This window comes from Rhinopithecus bieti, unplaced genomic scaffold (assembly GCF_001698545.2).
Source record: "Rhinopithecus bieti isolate Rb0 unplaced genomic scaffold, ASM169854v2 scaffold_1853, whole genome shotgun sequence".
Taxonomy (NCBI): Eukaryota; Metazoa; Chordata; class Mammalia; order Primates; family Cercopithecidae; genus Rhinopithecus; species Rhinopithecus bieti.
In genome coordinates this window covers 3,276,756-3,297,499 of record NW_016804151.1, presented here as the reverse complement: position 1 = coordinate 3,297,499, position 20,744 = coordinate 3,276,756, and the positions used below count along the sequence as shown (strand labels likewise).

General features: G+C 41.1%; 1 protein-coding gene across 2 annotated transcripts in view; it reads right to left on the bottom strand.

Annotated features, from left to right (window-relative positions):
* Window positions 1-19,864, bottom strand: part of RABGAP1L (RAB GTPase activating protein 1 like) — an 808,808-nt gene extending 788,944 nt beyond the window's left edge. The window contains exon 1 of one of the 2 annotated variants that reach the window (XM_017866952.1): window positions 19,619-19,864. The gene's annotated coding sequence lies outside the window, so the exon portion shown is untranslated. The remainder of the gene's footprint in view (window positions 1-19,618) is intronic. The other variant, XM_017866951.1, reaches the window with a different exon arrangement.
* Window positions 19,865-20,744: the final 880 nt, after the last annotated feature.

The window sequence follows — 20,744 nt, the reverse complement described above, 5'->3', positions numbered from 1 at the left end:
AAAACCCCCTGTTTTTTAAAAAAAAAAAAAAAAAAAAAAAAAAAAAAAAAAATTAGCTTAGCCTCACACTACTTAAAAGACTTTTCTGGGATTTTTTTGTTTTGTTTTGTTCTGTTGTTTGTTTGTTTTACTTTTGGGATACATGTGCAGAATGTGCAGGTTTGTTACATAGGTATAAATGTGCCATGGTGGTTTGCAGCACCTATCAACCCATCACCTTAGGTTTTAAGCCCTGCATGCACTACTTATTTGTCCTAATGCTCTCCCTTCCCTTGCCCCCCAGCCCCCAACAAGCCCCAGTATGTGATGTTCCCCTCCCTGGGTCCATGTGTTCTCATTGTTCAACTCCCACTTATGAGTGAGAACATGTGGTGTCTGGTTTTCTGTTTCTGTGTTAGTTTGCTGAGAATGATGGCTTCCAGCTTCATCCACGTCCCTGCAAAGGGCATGAACTCATTCTTTTTTATGGCTGCATAGTATTCCATAGTGTATATGTACCACATTTTCTTTATCCAGTCTATCACTGATGGGCATTTCGGTTCATTCCAAGTCTTTGCTATTGTGAATAGTGCTGCAATAAACATACGTGTTCATTTGTCTTTATGGCATAATGATTTATAATCCTTTGGGTATATACCCAGTAATGGGATTGCTGGGTCAAATTGTATTTCTGGTTCCAGATCCTTCAGGAATTGTTACACTGTCTTCCACAATGGCTGAACTAATTTATACTGCCACCAACCATCTCAACCCAAAAACTCCTTAAGCTGATAAGCAATTTCAGCAAAGTCTCAGGACACAAAATCAATGTACAAAAACCACAGGCATTCCTAGACACCAATAATAGACAAGCAGAGAGCCAAATTAGGCCATTCACAATTGCTACAAAGAGAATAAAATAACTAGAAATACAACTTATAAGAGACATGAAGAACTTCTTCAAGGAGAACTACAAACCACTGCTCAAGGAAATAAGGGAGGACACAAACAAATGGAAAAATAGTCCATACTTATGGATAGGAAGAATCAATATTGTGAAAATGGCCATATGCCCAAAGTAATTTATAGATTCAATACTATTCCCATCAAGATACCATTGACTTTCTTTGCAGTATTAGAAAAAACTACTTTAAATTTCATATGGAACCAAAAAAGAATCCATATAGCCAAGACAACCCTAAGCAAAAAGAACAAAGCTGGAGGCATCATGCTACCTGACTTTAAACTATACTACAAAGCTACAGTAATCAAAACAGCATGGTATTGGTACCAAAACAGATATACACATCAATGGAACAGAACAGAGACCTCAGAAAAATAACACCATACATCTACAACCATCTGATCTTCAACAAACCTGACAAAAACAAGCAATGGGGAAAGAATTCCCTACTTAATAAATGGCGTTGGGAAAACTGGCTAGCCATATGCAGAAAACTGAAACTGGACCCCTTCCTTACACCGTATACAAAAATAAAATGTAAAACCCAAAATCATAAAAACCCTAGGAGAAAACCTAGGCAATACCATTCAGGACACAGGCATGAGCAAAGACTTCATGACTAAAACACCAAAAGCAACTGTAACAAAACCCAAAACTGACAAATGGAATCTAATTAAAGAGCTTCTGCACAGCAAAAGAAACTATCATCAGAGTGAGCAGGCAACCTACAGAATGGGAGATAATTTTTGCAATCTCCCCATCTGACTATGGTCCAATATCCAGAATCTACAAAGAGCTTAAGCAAATTTACAAGAAAAAAACAACCCCATCAAAAGTAGGCAAAGGATATGAACAGACACTTATCAAAAGAAGACATTTATGCAGCCAACAAACATAAGAAAAAAAGCTCATCATCACTGGTCATTACAGAAATGCAAATCACAACCACAATGAGATACCATCTCATGCCAGTTAGAATGGTGATTATTAAAAAGTCAGGAACCAACAGATGCTGGCAAGGCTGTGGAGAAATAGCAATGCTTTTACACTGTTGATTTTGTTTTGTTCTGAGAGAAGGTCTCACTCTGTCGACCAGGCTGGAGTGAAGTGGTGTTATCTCAGCTCACTGCAACCTCCACCTCCTGGGTTCAAGCAATTCTCCTCCTTCAGTCTCCCGAGTAGCTGGAATTACAGGTGCCCATCACTGTGACCAGCTAATTTTTTTGTATTTTTAGTAAAGGTTTTCACCATGTTGGTCATACTGGTCCCAAACTTCTGACTCAAATGATCTGCCTGCCTCAGCGTCTCAAAGTGTTGGGATTACACAATGCCCGGCCCTTAGAAGACTTTTCTGATGACATTGATGGCGGTATTAACAAATACCGACTTTTTTTTTCCCCCCCTGAAAAAGGGTCTCCCTCTGTTGCCCATGCTGGAGTACAGTGGTGCCATGTCAGCTCACTGCAACCTCCGTCTCCTAGGCTCAAATGATACTCCCATCTTAGCCTCCCAAGTAGTTGGGACTACAGGCATGTGCAACCATGCCCGGCAAAGTTTTTTGTATTTTTGGTAGAGAAAGCATTTCACCATGTTGCCCAGGCTCATCTCAAACTCCTGAGCTCCAGCAATTCGCCTCGGCCTCCCAAAGTGCTAGGATTACAGGCGTGAGCCACCATGCCCAACTTCACTTCTTTATATTGTATAATAAGATGTGCCAATATTGTAAAGATCTGCATAAATCAGTGAACCAATGCCTTACAAATGACCGGTTACAAAATTATGCATAGATAAAAGATCCATTCAAACTGCAAGACAGATCAGTGTATTTTAAATGTAACAGGTTACAAAAGGTTCATTAATGTGATATAATATTTCACATGGCAACTAACTACCAACTGTATAATATAATATAATATAATATAATATAATATAATATAGTTTTAATATAAAACTACCAACTGCAGAATTGTGGTATGATATAAAAGAAAAATATTGACATTATCTTAAAAGACTATTAAAATACTCCTCCCTTTACAAGCTACATATGAGATCAGCTCTTCTTTGGATACTTCAACCCAAACAGCATACTGCAATAGGGTGAATGCAGTAACAAATATGAGAATTTGTATGTCTTCTATGAAGCCAGACATTATAGAGGTTTGCAAAATCTAAAACAATGCTGTCTTCTCGCTAAACTGTTAGTAATACGGGACTATTACAAGAATTAAGCAATCCTGGCTGGGCATGATGGCTCATGTCTCTAATCCCAGCACTCTGAGAGGCCAAGGCGGGCAGATCATTTGAGGTCAGGAGTTCAAGACCAGCCTGGCCAACATGGTGAAACTCCATTTCTACAAAAATACAAAATGTAGCCAGGCTGATGGCGGGTGCCTGTAATGCCAGCTACTCGCGAGGCTGAGGTGGGAGAATCACTTGATCCTGGCAGACAGAGGTTGCAGTGAGCTGAGATCGCACCACTGCACTCCAGCCTGGGCAACTGACCAACACTCTGTTTCAAAAAAAAAAAAAGAAGAAGAAAAAAAAATAGCGGGGCGTGGTGGCATGTGCCTGTAGTCCCTACTCAGGAGGGTGAGGTAGGAGAATTGCTTGAGCCAGGCAGGCGGAGGTTACAGTGAGCCAAGATCGTGAGACCTTGTCCCAAAAAAAAAGCCAAAAAGCCTGTAGTCTAATGCAGAAACAGGCAAGCTGCAATACAATGTGATTAGCATGACAACAAAGAGGAAAATAGGAATGCTTTAAAAGCACAAATGAGAGGTTTCTAACAGAGACCACAGTCTCAAGAAAGGCTTTTTAAGATGTATCTATGCTTAGACCTCAACTTCATGACATCCGGAACAAAAAGATGACATGGTTCATGCTCTCTAAAAATTCTTGGTACCCAAGTGGTTAAGAACCATAACTCCGGTATCTTATATAAGTAATTACTAGCTACAGTTATATAATATTGTACTGAACAATGTCTAGTATTCCATAATCTGCAGGTCTATGTCATATACATATAAGAAAATTAAATCTATGGTTATTCAAAGCCTTTTAGAAATCAATCATGCTGAAAAAAACAATTTGATAACTGTACTAAGTTTACCCCTGGTTTTCATCCTAGTTCACATTTTAAAATCTTAATAATATAAATACTTTAATACCTTCATATATTTACTCTGATAGCTAGTTTTAGTTGTCAACTTGACTAAACGAGGGGATACCCAGATAGCTAGCAAAAGCATCATTTCCGCGTATGCCTATGAGGGTGTTTCCTAAAGAGACTGCCATTTGAATCAATAGACTGAGTAAGAAAGATCCACCCCTACCCAGATGGGCAGGCACCATCCAATCTGCTGGGGGATAAGATAAAACAAAAAGGCAGAGGAAGGGCAAATTCACTCTCTTGCTCCCTGTTCTGGAGCTCAGACATTTGTCTCTCTTGCCCTCCGACCTCAGAACTCCAAGTTCTCCAGCCTTTGGACTCCAGGACTTGCATCAGCAGCCCCCTCGTTTTTCAGCCTTCAGTCTCAAATTGAGAGTTATTTTGCAAAAACCTCAATCACTTTTGCACCAACCTAATACAATGTTGGCTCTGCTGGTTCTTAGGCCTTTGGACTTGAATTGAGCTACTGGTTTCCCTGGTTCCATAGTTTGCAGACGGCCTATCATGGGATTTCTCAGCCTCCATAATTGTGTAAGCCAATTCCAACACATCTGTATCTACACCTAGCTATCCTATTGGTTCTGTTTCTCTGAAGAATCCTGAGTAATATATATACTATACAGAACATACATTTCATATTTTCTTGGTAAGAGAGAGCACAACAAACTTTTATTATTATTCTATAGTATTATAAATACATTTGATACCCTTAAAGCGAATTTAGTTGTCCAAGGATGCTTTCCTTGTATTATCTATGACTTATTCAGTTGTGTATATGTGTGTGTGTATATATATATTTTTTTTTCCAATTTCTTCACTGCTACCATGTTGTCAGAAATCTGTCTCGTTATCAGTATGCTCATGGCAGCACCTTGCTGCTTGTAAATTATTCCTCCTTAATCTACTACAACCTTAGAAACCCTAAGTATCACATATAAAGTAAAAATGAACTCTCAGTGACAGCCTAAAGAGCTTTATTTATAGAGAATTTCTTATTAAATTGACAACTATTTGGGGGCTTTTTGTAAAATTTCAGAGAGATGAGGTACTGACACTGGGTCTAGATAGGTAAAGACTTACTATTTCAAAGTTTCATACTATATCTAAAATATCCCTCTTGCTTTCTATCAACTCAGATATTCCAGACAGCCTTACTTGACACCCAGACCAGCTTACATATCCTTCTGAAGACACATCTTGTGGTGCCCCCTCTTTGCTACTCTCTACTCTATTTATCTGTTTCCCCAATAAGACTGTCAGCTCTTCAACAATCTCTCATCTCTACTTCTCCAGCAAAAAACCCATATTCTACCTGATAAATGCTTGTTGAAAAAAACAATGACAGAGAATGAAACCAACTGTATAAAAAGCCATAAACTTATAATACTACATAAAATTAAAATGATCTTTCATATACTTAATGATATTAAGTTTCCTCTCAAAATGCACACTCAGGAAATCCAAATTTAAGAGGAAGCCATAAGAAACACATTAAGAACCAAATACGTAATAATGTAATAGGAAGCCATTTCACCCACCCCATCCTCTGAAAAATCTTTTTAACGGCCAGGCGCAGTGGCTCACGCCTGTAATCCCAGCACTTTGGGACACTGAGGCGGGCAGATCACCTGAGGTCGGTAGTTCGACACCAGTCTAACCAACATGGAGAAACCCCAATCCACTAAAAATATAAAATTAGCCGGGCGTGGTGGCGCACGCCTGTAATCCCAGTCTACTAGGGAGACTGAGGCAGGAGAATCACTAGAACCCAGGAGGCAGAGGCTGTGGTGAACTGAGACCATGCCATTGCACTCCAGCCTGGGCAACAACAACAACAACAAAAAAAAGATCTTTTTAACTTGGGGGGGAAAAGCAAAACACCATAGCTACATCTTACTCAGATAATTATGTATTTGTATTCAATCTAAGTGCAACTGACATTTAAAGAATGATGTTTGCTAAAATAGTTTCAAGAAGTAAACATTAATATCTATAATAAAACCTTTAAACCCCTAGAAGAAAACACAGGGGGAAAGCTCCCTGATACTGTTTGACCTTGGCAATGATATTGGTGGATACTACACCAAAGCTCAAACAACGAAAGCAAAAATAAATAAATAGGACTACATCAAACTAAAAAGCTTCTCCAAAACAAACAACAAAATGAAAAGGCAGTCTATGGGCTGGGAGAAAATATTTGCAAACTATATATCTGGTAAAAGGTTAATATCCAAAATACATAAGGAACTCTCACAACTCAACAGCAAAAAAACAAAACAAAACAACCCAATTAAAAAATGGGCAAAGAACCTGAAGAGACATTTTTCCAAAGAAGACATACAAAGGGCCAACAGGTATATGAAAAAGCACTGAAAACATCACTAATTATCAGGGAAAAGCAAATCAAAACCACAATGAGCTATCACCTCACACCTGTTTGGATGGCTATTATCAAAAAGACAAGAGACGAAAAGTGCTGGCCAAAGTGTTGGGAAAAGGAAACTCTTGTACACTATTGTTGAAAATGTAAATTGCTACACAAATATTATGGAAAATGGTATAGAAGTTCCTCAAAACATTAAAAATAGAACTGTCTATGATCCAGAAATCCCTCTGCTGGGTATACACTCAAAGAAACTGAAATCAGCACCTCACAGAGATATATGCCTGCACATATTCATTGCAGCATTATTCACAATAGCCTAGATTATGGAAACAATCTAAGAGTCTCTCCTAAGATGAACAGATAAAGAATTTGTGGCATATATATATATACACACACACACAAGGGAATATTATTCAGCCTTAAAAAAAAAAGGAGATACTGTCATTTGAAACAACATAGATGAACCTGGAGGACATTATGTTAAATGAAATAAGCCAGACACAAAAAGAAAAATACAACATGATCTCACTTATATATGAAATCCTTTTTTTATTTTTTTATTCTTTTATTTATTTATTTATTTATTTATTTATTTTTTCTTTTTTGAGACGGAATCTGGCTCTGTCACCCAGGCTGGAGTGCAGTGGCCAGATCTCGGCTCACTGCAAGCTCCGCCTCCTGGGTTTACATCATTCTCCTGCCTCAGCCTCCCGAGTAGCTGGGACTACAAGAGGCCCGCCACCTCGCCCGGCTAGTTTTTTGTATTTTTTAGTAGAGACGGGGTTTCACCAGGTTAGCCAGGATGGTCTTGATCTCCTGACCTCGTGATCCACCGGCCTCGGCCTCCCAAAGTGTTATTTATTTATTTTTGAGATGGAGTTTCACTCTGTCGCCTAGGCTGGAGTGCAGTTGCATGATCTCAGCTCACTGCAACCTCCGCCTCCTGGGTTCAAGCGATTCTCCTGCCTCAGCCTCCCAAGTAGCTGGGATTACAGGCACACACCACCATGCCTGGCTAATTTTTGTACTTTTAGTAGAGACGGGTTTTCATCATGTTGGTCAGGCTGGTCTCGAACTCCTGACCTCGTGATCTGCCTGCCTCGGCCTCCCAAAGTGCTGGGATTACAGGCGTGGGCCACCACACCCAGAGAAATCCTTTTTTTGTTTTTTAAAGCTGGATACATAGAAACAAGAGTAAATGGGAATAAGTAGGTCAAAGGGTACAAACTCACAGTTACGTAGGATGAGTAAGTCTGGAGAGCTAATGTACAGCATGTCTATAATTATTAATATTGTATAGTATATATAAAATGTGCTAAGACAGATTAGATGCTCACACCACAGACAATTTTAAAAATTGTGGAAGGAGACGGATAGGTTAATTTGTTTAACTGTGGTAATCATTTCATGATTTTGTATCTGTATATCAAAACATACAAATCATTTCATGATTTTGTATCTATATATGTTTTGTATATGTATAGCAAAAATCACGTGGTATACCTTAAATATATACAATTCTAGAAAAGGACAAAGAATGATGATTATTGATGATCTAAGCTAAAATAAAATTAAAAAGCTCTTTCGGGCACATCTAGCTCATTTGAGGATATTCTAACAGAAAAAAAGTAACCCATAACAAAGACTCATAGATTATTGATGTTGGAAGGATCTTATAGGTCACCTGTTACATATACTCCTCATTGCAGAAAGAATTCAGGCTGCTAGAGATCATATGATCCACTTTTTATTCAATACATCCCTACATTTCTGCCTTCCTCTACCTTTCACTCACAGATCCCTTGAATGCACACCAAATATGTCTTTATAGATAACTTTTCAAATATTCATCTGTTAAACTTATTTTATAGCATTACTGATTACAAACTAATATATGTATACAAGATTTCAAAGATTTCTTTGGTGTCTCAAATATTATCCAATAAAATGAATATACCAGAGACATCTGTGTGTTCTTTTGTACATCTTATCCTTCTTGATTCTCATAACCACCCTATGAAATGTGTAAAGCAAATATCATCCCATTTAAAGATTGTCAATACAGAGTAGTAGTAGAGAGGCACTGTGAGACAGATTTAGAAGCAAGAAATAACTGCCTCTCACAAGCTACGTGATTTTTTCTTTTTTTTGAAATGGAGTCTCGCTCTGTCACCAGGCTGGAGTGCAGTGCCGCAACCTCAGCCTCCCTGGTTCAAGCGATTCTCCTGCCTCAGCCTCCTGAGTAGCTGGGATTACAGGCACATGCCACCATGCCTGGTTAATTTTTGTACTTTTAGTAGAGCTGGGGTTTCACCATGTTGGCCAGGATGGTCTCTTATCTCCTGACCTCGTGATCTGCCTGCCTCGGCCTCCCAAAGTGCTAGGATTACAGGCGTGAGCCACTGTGCCCAGCCAAGCTATGTGATCTTAAGTAAGTTACTGAAGTTCTCTAATCCTGCTTCCTCATCTGCAAACTGGAGATGATATTATAATCATTCCTACCTCATATGGTTACTGTGAAGGTTAGCTAGATAATGTACATTTTCTTATGTAATAAATACCCCATGTAAACACTCAGTGTTAGCTCACGGTTAGTGTGCAAAGAGGAGAAAAAAGTTGTGTCTAAATCACTTACTCTCTCTGAATCTCACAGCAGCAGATCAAGAATTAAGGTCCTATGTTCTACCTACACTGTCTCCCACAAAACCAAAATGTTTATAGTTACTTGCATCTTAACTACTTTTCCACCCTTGGACAACTGATAAAATGTCTAAAAGCTACTATGATCCTCCTCTAAGTGAAATTCTCAAAAGGTGAAAACTGCGCAGGGTTTAGTGGCTCACATCTGTAATCCCAATGCTTTGGAAGGGCTGAGGCAGGAAGATTGCTTGAACCCAGGAGTCTGAGACCAGCCTGGGCAACATAGGGAGACTCCCATTTAAAAAATTAGCAGAGTGTGGTGGTACAGTTTTATAGTCCCACTTTCAGCCCAGGAGTTCCAGGCTGCAATGAGCTATGACCGTGCTACTGCACTTCAGCTGGGGCAACAGAGAGATACCTGTCTCCAAAACACGATAAAAAAAGAAAATTGTTAAAGCTCTGTCTTTAGAAAAGTAAATACTCGGTAGAACATAATGAAGTTAGCATGCAACACAATGAAATTTATATTCAAAATGGGAAGTAGTAGATTAACTGATAAAGTGGTTTCTCTTTCCTACTATTACTAGATTATCTTTTTTTTTTTTTGAGACGGAGTCTCGCTCTGTCGCCCAGGCTGGAGTGCAGTGGCCGGATCTCAGCTCACTGCAAGCTCCGCCTCCCGGGTTTACGCCATTCTCCGGCCTCAGCCTCCCGAGTAGCTGGGACTACAGGCGCCCGCCACCTCGCCCGGCTAGTTTTTTGTATTTTTAGTAGAGACGGGGTTTCACCATGTTAGCCAGGATGGTCTCGATCTCCTGACCTCGTTATCCGCCCGTCTCGGCCTCCCAAAGTGCTGGGATTACAGGCTTGAGCCACCGCGCCCGGCCTAGATTATCTTTTAAAAAAAAACTTTATCTGGGCCAGGCACGGTCACTCACGCCTGTAATCCCAGCACTTTGGGAGGCCAAGGCTGGTGGATCATGAGTTCAAGAGTTCAAGACCAGCCTGGCCAACACAGTGAAAATACTTCTAAAAATACAATTAGCCAGGCATGATGGCACATGCCTGTGGTCCTAGCTACTCAGAAGGCTGAGGCAGGAGAATTGCTTGAACCTGGGAGGCATAGGTCAGAGGTTGCAGTGAGCTGAGATCAGGTCACTGCACTCCAGCCTGGGAGACAGAGCGAGACTCTGTGTCAAAAAAAAACCTTTATCTTATATTTTCAAATGGTAGGGATAGCTCATTTATTGTTTGTGATACCAACTGCAACAGAAGAAACCTGTTTCATCTAGCAAAGCTATTGAAAACGTTGAAAAGAACTATAAAATGCATGTCAGAATGGTTTTTACCTTAACAGGCCTACATTATCACATGTAAAATAACTCAGAAACAAAAAGTCAAATGCCGCATGTTCTCATTTGTATATGAGAGCTAAACAATGGGTGCACATGGACATACAGAATGGTGTATATTCAGGTAATAGGTACATTAAAAGTCTAGACTTCACCACATCTATACATGTAAGAATCTATACATGTAAGAAATCTGCACTTGTACCCCATAAATTTTTTTTAATTTTTAATTTTTTAAACTTAAGAGGCCTAGCCTCAGTGAAAATTTAAGCTGTGTAATTCATGCTGAAGAATTTCGTATGTTCATTAGTGTTGGCAAAAAATGCATCCTAGGATTTGAATAACAGTAATATTTAATTTCATTTTCCCATTAACTTTGCCAGGAATCTAACACTAGTGGTAGGGTAACTTCTAGAATACGGAAGGAAAAAAGGAATGGAGAGAAGAGGACATTAACTGAATTACCATTCAATACCAACTTGATAATGCAACTTGGTAATAGATCTTTGCACAGGCAATGGCAAATCAAAACATTAGTCCAAATATGACCACTGACCGCAGGGCAAATATGAGAGATTTAAAATGAAAGAATACAGTTCATGAGATTAAAAAGAAATGGAAAAAAGCAGTAATAAATGAATGAGGTCTGGGGATAAACAGCTGCTGAATAACAAAATTACTCTAAAACAACATCAGAAACCCTACTGTCTGCCAATATATATATATACAACCTCCCTTCAATGGTTGATTTTTCAGTGAAGTAGTACACTCTATTCATTTTTTTTTTTTTGAGACCGAGTCTTACTCTGCAGCTCAGGCTGGAGTGCAATGGCACGATCTCGGCTCACTGCAACTTCCGTCTTCCAGGTTCAAGAGATTCTTGTGCCTCAGCCTCCCAAGTAGCTTGGACTATGGGTACGCACCACACTAATTTTTTTATTTTTATCAGAGACGGGGTTTCACCATCTTGGCCAGGCTAGGCTTAAACTCCTAGCCTCAAGCAATCTGCCTGCCTTGGCCTCCTAAAGTGCTGGGATTACAGGTGTGGGCCATCACGCCCGGCCATCAATGTATGCAAGATAAATTGACTACAGAAAAATAAACTATTCAAAGAACACCTAATAACCATTTTAACAACTATGCCTTTATACAATGCTCTCAGCAAAAGGTCTCACAATGACAATTAAAACATCTTGAAGCACAGAAAACACTCCACGTAGTTTATAAAAAAAAAAACTAGTGATAGGTGTCTCTTAAACCTTCATAACTCAAAACCACAAGTTTGTATTTTTTCTAAAAATAATATTTATTTGCATCGCTTGTAGTAGAAGTCTGATTCAAAGTTCCATAATTTTGCTTACCGCTAATAATGAGGACGGTAAATGGGTGTATGTGTGGGGTAAAGGAGAAGTTGAGAAATTCTTCACTGGTATATGAATGAATTCCATATTTGCCTCTTAAAATGTACTCCTTTCTTGAAATCAGGCATACAAAAAACTCCCTTTGGGTTTGCATTACTTTCATATTTGTGAATACTTCACATGGTAGTCTTCAAAGAGCCAGAACACTTGTTTTCAGTCATTTGCCATGGGTGGGTGTATTTTCACCACAAATTCCAACAACTAATGATATGTAAATATATATGTATGTAGGTCTACACATACATATACACACACTATGTGTATGTGTGTATATCTTTACAAATGTTTACATAGTTTAAGGACACCATCATCATACTTTTTACCACACACACAAAAAAAATGGTGGTAGAAAATCTGGAAAGATTCTAATAACCTCAATTTGTGAAAACTAACATGCCTCAAAAAAGAGGGGGAAAAAACTTTTAAAAAACACTGTGCTGACATAAGATTAACTTTATCATTTAACTGGTGTGAGGCATCTGGGCTATGCCGTATTTGAACTCTTATCGTGGTGTTTGGGGTGTGCTATGTTGTGGAACAGTTCATATGAAACTGCTGAAACTTTCTAAAATGATAGGACTACAACATTTACATATTAGGAGCTTATTTAACTGAAGAAAATAGTATGGCAATGACACAATTCATATTTATTTTAGAACCAAGGCTCATCTCAAAAACTCTTTATCAACTATGCAGAAGTAGCCCAGCTTTTTACCAACCAGTTATTTACTATAGCAACTTCTTTACCAACATTTCCAAAATTTTCCACACTCTTTCGTGACAAGCTACTAAACAGTCTCTGTATGTGTTGTTACCTGGGCAACACTCTGAGAAGGCTTTTACCTTTACAGAACTGGTGGGTCAAAGAGAACCAAGGCTTCTTCAAATCGACTATACACCATGTAATTAGAAGCAGTAAGTGTGAAATCATCAGCAGACAGAAAATCTTGAGAACTGCTACCAGTACTTCAATTTGATTAACAGACACAACTTACTGGCATTTACCTTCATTTCTAGGCACCCAATTCCCCTGTGAAATAAGGCAAGTTCCATCCAAGACTTCAAAACATCTTCAGTCATACAGGCTGTTAAAGACATAAATACTGAAATCTAAGAAAATTCTTGGAGTAAAGAAGCCATCAATCCCTTACAAATGAATTTTGTGTAAAATACCCTGCTTTGCTGCCCTAAATTCTAAAAGCTACTCAGCTCAGCTGCGGATCTGTATAAACTACCCTTCTGCCTGAACTAAACCTGCCTCCAAAATTAAGATCCAGTCATCAGAAATCACATTTAGAAGGCCCTTCTAAAGACTTTCTAAATCAAAACTGCTTCCTGTTCTACTCCAGCCAATGTGATGCTATTTGGTGAACAAAAAAAAAAAAAAAAAAAAAACTGTATCTCCTTACAAATAAAATATTTTTTACGTTCCAACACTTTTAGGATTGGTAAACTCAAGGTTGCTTCTCTAAAACTAGTAATTTTTCCCTTCAGCTTCTACTCTAAGAATACTTAGGTGCTCTCTGGATCATATTTTAACCACAATAAATAAATCCTGAAATGTTAAGAAGTACCAGATTACTCCAGAGTCAAAAATGAAAGATAAACCAAAAAGCAGAAAGGAAAACTGGCATTCTAGGCTCTGAACCATCTGGTGCTAACTGACTCTTTCTTGCCTAGCTCTTTCACTACTCACTTTCCCCTGTTCATGCTTGTATGCCTTTGATCACCCTGGCCCTTGGCCCAGGGTGATACGAGTTGTCCTATTTCCACACATCCAAATCCTACGCATTCTTCAAAAACATAGTTCAGGGGCCGGGCATGGTGCCTCACAACTATAATCCCAGCACTTTGGGAGGCCGAGGCAGGAGGATAGCTTCAGTCCAGGAGTTCAAGAACAGCCTGGGCAACATCATGAGACCCCATCTCTACAAACAATCAAAAATGAGCCAAGCATGTTGGTGTGTGCCTATGGTCCCAGCCACTCGGGGGCTGAGGCAGAAGAACTGCTAGAGGCCAGGAAATCAAGGCTGCAGTGAGCTGTGATGGCACCACAGCACTCAGTTTGAGTCACAGAGTGAGATGCTATCTCAAAAAAAAAAAAAAAAAAAAAAAAAGTTCAAATGTCACCTCTTCTCTTATCCTTAAAACTAGAAGCAGGCCAGGCACGGTGGCTCACGCCTGTAATCCCAGCACTTTGGGAGGCTGAGGCGGGTGGATCACCTGAGGTCAGAAATTCAAAACCAGCTGGGCCAACATGGCAAAACCCCATCTGTACTAAAAATACAAAAATTAGCCGGGCGTGGCAGCGGGCGCCTGTAATCCCAGCTACTCAGGGAGGCAGAGGCAGGAGAATTGCTTGAAACCGGGAAGCAGAGGTTGCAGTGAGCTGAAATTGTACCACTGCACTCCAACCCGGGTCAAAAAACAACAACAACTAAAAGTAATCTCTCCCTCCTCTCCAAACTCTTATAGTTCCTTATCTTTTTACCACCCATTACTTTAACTAAAAGTAATCTCTCCCTCTTCTCTAAACTCTTACAGTTCCTTATGTTTATCTTCTTACCACCCATTACTTTCTGCCTTTCATTATCGTTGATGTTTCCATATTTAATCCCCCACCTAAGCATAAAGTCCTCAGGGTCAAGGTCCATCTTTATTCAAACTGATTAACACAATCCCTTACACATACTAAGCGAGGTTAGGAAAGAAGCCCACCAAAAACAACTCCAGATTGAGTCCAGAGCCCTGGCTTTGCTAATAACTCACTCACTATCTAACCTTGGACTTGAGGCTTTTAGTATGTTCCTTCACTTACGAAGTTAAGAGGGTAGGCTAAACTAGTTGTATTTGTTGTTAACTGTAGGCTATAATCCATTAGCTGGGTGTAAAATTAATTTGGAAGTCAAAACACAGCATTTTAAAAATGAAATGAAATAACAGAATGTATCTATGTGTGTTATAAACAATGGGGTGCTATAAATGTTTAACAACTACCTATGAAGAGGGAAGCCCTGAGAATACCATTTGCTGAATTTCCTGGTGTAAATATTCCCACCATGACCAATTTTGAGCTACCAACATGATGTCACTGGACATAGAGCTAGATAGGAAGAGAGATGCACAACTGGTCTTGCAAGCCATTATAGCCAACTCAACAGGGCCCTGAAAAGATAAATATTATTTCACCAAACTGTCAACTTTGTGTGTGTGTGCACTTGCTGAATCAAGAAGTAAAATGTATTTGTTATTGTAGGTCACAGTCAAAAGAGTTTAATAAATGTTCAGATAACCTCCTGATGTCTTTCATGTATACTACCTAATTTGATAAATCTTACTCTTGGTTACAGATGTCTCTTCACCACAATTCATATTTTTCTTCAAAAATGGGAGTAACAAATATCTACTGATATCACCAGAAGGCAAATTACACAGAGCAGGAATTTGGTTTATGGAGTATCAGCCAAGTGCCAAGGTTCCTAGCATTTGTTCAGCCCTACATACCTAAAGGATATAACACAATCCTACTATCAATGGCTCACTTAGCAATGGGTTGCAGGGCAGGTAGGGGGTAAGAGGAGGAAATCCATAGTATAAAAAAAAAAAAATCCAGATAATTCTAGTATTTGTGTTCATGTTCCCAACCCACTGAATAGCCAGGTACAGAGAAAATTAGAGCAGTAAAAAGGAAATGTTCCATGCCTGATGTTTCCCAATCAAAATCCCTTGCATCCCTCAATGAGACCTCCGTTACTAAGAATCCTCTACTACAACTAAGCTTTTACCATGGACTAGGGGTGCATAGTTCTTGCTGAATTTAGAATAGGCAAGAGGGAAAACAACACAGCAAACAGTAGTTAGGCTTCATATTCTGGGAAAATCAGGCTTTTATTTTTTAAAAAAAGTCTTATTTTCTTCTTATTTAAGCTTACTAAACTGGATGAGAATTTTCTTAAATATATTTTTGGCTGTACTATGTCTATCACAAAACAGCCTGTAACCTGATTTTTCATGAGTATTTATAAAGAATTGTGTTGCTGTTGGGTTTTGTTTTTTTGAAGCCCAACAGCAATGGCAAAATGTTTTCTATTTTGAAAGCTATTTAGAAAATAAGAATGCTCAGAATTTCAAGTATACTAATAATCTTAGCCCAAATCTAACTCTAAATCAACTGAATATATGCCTAGAACTTTCCCAGGAAAATCCCCAAAAGTACACCAAAAAACACCAAAAGATAACAAAAAAGACTTAGCATGCGCATAAACTTGCTATACTCAATTATGCCATCCTATCTGTTGAATAAGAGCAATATGGGAAGCAAATGAAGTAGAAAAAGGAGATGTTCAGAGATGAAAGCTCTGCTTAATTCATTAACTCTTCCTTATTAGGGTCCACTGAAATTCACAAACTTATACCCAATTCAAATACTGACTATAAAGTCAAAATTATTTCCCATTCTGAAAGTCTAGGAGTCAAACAACGTATTTCTCTATAATATCAACATTAAAACTCTCCTTTAAAAACGAGTATCTTTTACCACACCTCAGGCTCAAGTCCATACTTTCTCAGCCTCCACTGTTTGTAACGGCAAAATGCTCATCAGATCATCTCCACAAGAAATCCCTGAGCCATCTTTGAAATACCAGCACCTGGAATAGCCTTGGGCTGCTGGTCATCCTCAGACTCAATGGCTGACCCATTTCTATAAGTCAAGAGTTACAAAAATGTAGAACTCATTAAAAGTAAGACACAGGCAAGCTCTGTGCCTGGGAATCCCATAGCATTACAGCATCAACCTCATTCTCCAAATCCCCTCTAACCAGTCATAACGATCCATACCCCACTTGAAGACAATGGTAGGTTGGAATACAGCCCCAGTTCTACACCCTCAATACAGAACATTTTTGCTACTTCGCTACTACTCTCTTCAAAGTCAATCTCTTGAAGCCTAGCTATCTCCTACACATATTTTTACTTGGCACAACAGAATTCCTTCTTTTGATTACTCCAAAAGAATGGATAAAAGGACTTTCTGCTTCAATGCTGTATCATCTGAGAATTCAAATAAATATACAGCGGCTGAGCAAATTCAAGCTTGGGTTAAGGCAAAGAAAAAAATTCAAGATTTTTAAAAGTCACAAATTTAGAACTGGTGAGCTGATCACATAAAAACTACTGTTTCACATGCCTAATAAAATTATTTCATTCAAAGGAAAAAAATCATAACTACCAGGATAAAAAGAAAATATCTAAATCATGAAACAATTATCAAAGAAACAAAAATTCTCAGAACATCACAACTGTAATATATAGAAATTCCCATCAAAGAACTCAGGTGAAAAAAAAAAGGGGGGGGCCAAGCATGGTTGGCTCAGGCCTATAATCCCAGCACTTCGGGAGGCCGAGGCAGAAGAACTGCCTGAGGTCAGGAGTTGGAGACTAGCCTGGACAACATGGTGAGACCCCTGACTCTACAAAACTAAAACAAAAAATTAGCCAGGTGCGGTGGCATGTGCCTGTACTCCCAGCTACTCAGGAGGCTGAGGTGGGAGGATCTCTTGTGAGGAGAACTTCGTGGCTGCAGTGAGCTAGGATTGAGCCATTGTACTCCAGCCTGGGCGCCAGAGCGAGATCTTGTCTCTTTAAAACAAACAAACAAACAAACTTCGTACATTTACAGTCACACTTTTTAAAGCTGGTTTGTATATTCACCATATGCCCCAATAGTACTGAGACTTACTAACTTGTTTCCAGCTTTCTAGAGGACAATGTAGATTATATAACATGTTCACATATAAGCTCTGCCCTACTTGATCTACTTCTCCCCAGATGACTTAATAATACACATCAGAGGCCGGGTACCGGGGTCACGCCTGTAATCCCAGTACTTTGGGAGGCTGAGGTGGGCAGATCACCTGAGGTCAGGAGTTTGACCAGCCTGACCAACGTGGAGAAACCCCGTCTCCACTAAAAATACAAAATTAGCCAGGAGTGGCGGAGCATGCCTGTAGTCCCAACTACACATAAGGCTGAGGCAAGAAAATCGCTTGAACCCGGGAGGCGGAGGTTGCGGTGAGCCAAGATCGCGCTATCGCACTCCAGCCTGGACATCAAGAGCGAAACTCCGTCCCAAATAATAATAATAATAATACACATCAGAGCAAATGCAGGCTATATAATATGCTAATATATAAACTCTGCCCTGCTTTATCTACTTCTCTCCAAATGAACAATACATAATATCAGCGCATTTATTGAACTGATTTAGTATAGACACCAGTGTAACTCAAAGTCTAGAGCTAACCCCTTAAGCAGGTGTACATTTAATACAATTTGATGATAATGTATACATAAAGTTCAACTAGTCTTTCTCCTTGGAAATCTCACTGTCAATTTCATAAGGGACGCTACACTGAAAAAATGAATCACAGGCCAGTTTTCTAGTACTAGGAGCTTGTGAACCAGTATTTTCCATGAACAAAATCAACTTCCAATGTGACCACAAGCAAACTTCACATCCGTATCTTCTGACATCATAACTAATGGATATTCTATGGAAGATGTCAAATATAAACACTACTGTAAGAAAAGTCAGAAGGTTTTCATGAAACTGTGTTTTCAGACTTTTAACAAGCAACTACTTACCTCCCACTATGCACAAGGAAATTTAAATGTATTAAAAATCCCTAAATCCCTCCAGTGTCAAAAATAAAGGCCTTAAAATCATTTTCCAAACTGCGCTGAAATCTGTCCGGCAAGCAAAAGTTCTCCTTACCATTAAAGTAATAAGGCTGGCATTTCAGTTTACTTGCATGAAACCAATTTTGCAAGTGACCACCCAAGTTTTGGCACATATTCTAACATAACCCTATCTGAGAGATCCAAGGACCTGGACACACTGCCTAGTATCTGAAACCCGTCAGTTCAGCTCCCATGCACCCGGCCATATCCCGCTAGCCGGTGGCCCCTTTCCACATGCTGACGCACTGCCCAGCCCTGTACCGTTGGCGATCAGTGCAAAGTACCAGCCCAGTCTCAGAAACTTTGACTCAGTTATCAGGACACTGAGCACCCACAAGCTGGGTGGGGGCTGGGGGGAGGTGTTTGTTATGGCTCAGGAGGTCAACTCTGAAGCGGGGCATTCCCTGCAGGTAGGGATCTGCCGGGAACGCAGCCCATCCCAAACTACAAAACCACAAGCATCAACAGCAGGAGCCGAGCAAAGTGCTCGGCGGAGGAAGAGGAAGAGCGAGGGAGAGAAACGGTAGAGTACAGAAGCCTGCGTGTGGGTGAGAAAATACTCTAACCACTCGCCCACCGGACGCAGGGCTGCCGGGACTGCGAATCCAGCAGCAGCCACAGCGTAGCAGCGGGCGGCAGCCGCCCAGGCAGCAATGTCAGGAGGGCACAGCTGGAGGCGGCGGCCGCAGAAGCCACTACCCCGCCCCCAGGTAAGGGCGCAGACCCCGCCCGCCCTAGCTGCGAGGGGCGGCCACCTGGGAGAATCGCGGCGTCTGGGAGGCGGCCGACAGCCCTGAACCCGCCCGCTGCCCTCCTTTCCACGGTCCTCCCGCATCCCCGTCCCGGGCCGGGGCCCCATCTCGACCCTCCCCAGGCTCAGCCCGACGCCAACACACCCAGGCAGCCTCGGCCCGTAGATCCGGGCCGCCGGGCCGCCCTCGTGTCCCGAGGAGGCCGCCCTCGCCTCACCTCTTCACGTCTCCGCGGGCGCTGCCGAAACAACAACTCCTTCAGGCGCCCGCGTCCCACCCGCCACCTCGCGCTCTAAGGCCGGGCCGGTGCCGTTCACTCCGCCGCCGCTGGAGCCAGGGGAGGGCGGAGGGAACGGAGAGGGGAGGGGAGAAGGACGGCCTGGCAGGAAGAGGCGAGGGAGGGGGCGGGCCGAGTAGGAGGGGGAAGGAGGAGGAGGCGGTGCGTCGGGAGCGCGCTCGTCCAGGACCCTCGGCACGGCGTGCGCGCTCCTGATGTCGGAGGCGCCCACTCTGCCGGGCGGCGGCGGCGCACACGCGGGTGCACGTCGCTGCATGGCCGCGGTTGCGCTGGGGGCGGAGGAGTGAGGTCCTGACAGAACCGGAGCTGTTAAGGCAGGGACGCGCCAAGGGCGGGAGTACGGGCGGCGCTGGAGAATCTCCGCGGGGGAGGGGCCTGTAGGTGGGACCGCGCCCGCGAGCCCGCCCTGATGGGGGTGAGTTCTGCTGACCGTTGCTGAGTTCGAAGATTAACTCTAAATGAGAAGAGCTTGTTTTCTTGCTCGTAAACCTGGTTTACATATTTTCATTCTTAATGCCCAGTAATCTTAAGGAAAGTCACCTGACAGAATACTAACTTTTTCACCAAGTACTCTTTTCTGCGCCTCTTTAAAGGTGTTTGTGCTTGTGAAGCGCTCCCTTAACAGTTCCTTCTGTGAGACTCGGGGGAGAGTGAAGAGGGAAATCACTGCGGGGAATGAACAGGAAAGCATTAAATAAGCACCATTACGTATTCTATGAAGAAAATGTGCCCTTATTTGCACCTTTTTATCCTTTGGGGTCAAAGATGTTGAGGCATGAACTAGGTAGAGGTAGAATAAACCAACCCTTTTTCGCTACGAAGATTGTACTGATCTTTGAACTGTGGATATCCTTCTTCCTAGATCCTGCATCCAGAAATGACCTGTAAATTTTCCGAATCTCCTTAGCACTTTGTTTCTGTAGCTTTGTGGCACCTAACATGTCAGGCTTATCCAGGTTGCCCTGTGCAGCATTTTATCCCCCTAGACAACCGCTGTGGACCTGCTTCATTCATTTGTATCCTACACAGTGCACCCTGCCTAACT